The sequence below is a fragment of the Styela clava genome, chromosome 2 (genome assembly GCF_964204865.1).
Source record: "Styela clava chromosome 2, kaStyClav1.hap1.2, whole genome shotgun sequence".
In the NCBI taxonomy this organism is placed as follows: Eukaryota; Metazoa; Chordata; class Ascidiacea; order Stolidobranchia; family Styelidae; genus Styela; species Styela clava.
Window position 1 is genome coordinate 27,914,429 of NC_135251.1, and position 2,500 is coordinate 27,916,928.

Here is a 2,500-nt window from a genome sequence, read left to right on the forward strand (position 1 = left end):
CAGAGCGAAAGACAGTAATTTCGAATGAGCCAAGAAAGAGCGGTGCGGGGCCGGTCGGAGCGCACCCTTTTCTCGGTGGCTGGCGGGCGAGAGAGTGCTGCGTCGCCGGCATCGGCGTCGAAAGAAGCCGAGCCGAAAAAAGTTAAAGTACAAACGTGCAAGCATACTAACCTAACCCTAGGTAAGGCATGTCAGAGCGAAAGACAGTAATTTCGAATGAGCCAAGAAAGAGCGGTGCGGGGCCGGTCGGAGCGCACCCTTTTCTCGGTGGCTGGCGGGCGAGAGAGTGCTGCGTCGCCGGCATCGGCGTCGAAAGAAGCCGAGCCGAAAAAAGTTAAAGTACAAACGTGCAAGCATACTAACCTAACCCTAGGTAAGGCATGTCAGAGCGAAAGACAGTAAACTCGAATGAGCCAAGAAAGAGCGGTGCGGGGCCGGTCGGAGCGCACCCTTTTCTCGGTGGCTGGCGGGCGAGAGAGTGCTGCGTCGCCGGCATCGGCGTCGAAAGAAGCCGAGCCGAAAAAAGTAAAAGTACAAACGTGCAAGCATACTAACCTAACCCTAGGTAAGGCATGTCAGAGCGAAAGACAGTAATTTCGAATGAGCCAAGAAAGAGCGGTGCGGGGCCGGTCGGAGCGCACCCTTTTCTCGGTGGCTGGCGGGCGAGAGAGTGCTGCGTCGCCGGCATCGGCGTCGAAAGAAGCCGAGCCGAAAAAAGTTAAAGTACAAACGTGCAAGCATACTAACCTAACCCTAGGTAAGGCATGTCAGAGCGAAAGACAGTAATTTCGAATGAGCCAAGAAAGAGCGGTGCGGGGCCGGTCGGAGCGCACCCTTTTCTCGGTGGCTGGCGGGCGAGAGAGTGCTGCGTCGCCGGCATCGGCGTCGAAAGAAGCCGAGCCGAAAAAAGTTAAAGTACAAACGTGCAAGCATACTAACCTAACCCTAGGTAAGGCATGTCAGAGCGAAAGACAGTAAACTCGAATGAGCCAAGAAAGAGCGGTGCGGGGCCGGTCGGAGCGCACCCTTTTCTCGGTGGCTGGCGGGCGAGAGAGTGCTGCGTCGCCGGCATCGGCGTCGAAAGAAGCCGAGCCGAAAAAAGTTAAAGTACAAACGTGCAAGCATACTAACCTAACCCTAGGTAAGGCATGTCAGAGCGAAAGTCAGTAATTTCGAATGAGCCAAGAAAGAGCGGTGCGGGGCCGGTCGGAGCGCACCCTTTTCTCGGTGGCTGGCGGGCGAGAGAGTGCTGCGTCGCCGGCATCGGCGTCGAAAGAAGCCGAGCCAAAAAAAGTTAAAGTACAAACGTGCAAGCATACTAACCTAACCCTAGGTAAGGCATGTCAGAGCGAAAGACAGTAAACTCGAATGAGCCATGAAAGAGCGGTGCGGGGCCGGTCGGAGCGCACCCTTTTCTCGGTGGCTGGCGGGCGAGAGAGTGCTGCGTCGCCGGCATCGGCGTCGAAAGAAGCCGAGCCGAAAAAAGTTAAAGTACAAACGTGCAAGCATACTAACCTAACCCTAGGTAAGGCATGTCAGAGCGAAAGACAGTAATTTCGAATGAGCCAAGAAAGAGCGGTGCGGGGCCGGTCGGAGCGCACCCTTTTCTCGGTGGCTGGCGGGCGAGAGAGTGCTGCGTCGCCGGCATCGGCGTCGAAAGAAGCCGAGCCAAAAAAAGTTAAAGTACAAACGTGCAAGCATACTAACCTAACCCTAGGTAAGGCATGTCAGAGCGAAAGACAGTAATTTCGAATGAGCCAAGAAAGAGCGGTGCGGGGCCGGTCGAAGCGCACCCTTTTCTCGGTGGCTGGCGGGCGAGAGAGTGCTGCGTCGCCGGCATCGGCGTCGAAAGAAGCCGAGCCAAAAAAAGTTAAAGTACAAACGTGCAAGCATACTAACCTAACCCTAGGTAAGGCATGTCAGAGCGAAAGACAGTAATTTCGAATGAGCCAAGAAAGAGCGGTGCGGGGCCGGTCGAAGCGCACCCTTTTCTCGGTGGCTGGCGGGCGAGAGAGTGCTGCGTCGCCGGCATCGGCGTCGAAAGAAGCCAAGCCGAAAAAAGTTAAAGTACAAACGTGCAAGCATACTAACCTAACCCTAGGTAAGGCATGTCAGAGCGAAAGACAGTAATTTCGAATGAGCCAAGAAAGAGCGGTGCGGGGCCGGTCGGAGCGCACCCTTTTCTCGGTGGCTGGCGGGCGAGAGAGTGCTGCGTCGCCGGCATCGGCGTCGAAAGAAGCCGAGCCAAAAAAAGTTAAAGTACAAACGTGCAAGCATACTAACCTAACCCTAGGTAAGGCATGTCAGAGCGAAAGACAGTAAACTCGAATGAGCCATGAAAGAGCGGTGCGGGGCCGGTCGGAGCGCACCCTTTTCTCGGTGGCTGGCGGGCGAGAGAGTGCTGCGTCGCCGGCATCGGCGTCGAAAGAAGCCGAGCCGAAAAAAGTTAAAGTACAAACGCGATGCTAATGAGCGAGCCGTTGTCTCGACTAATATGTAG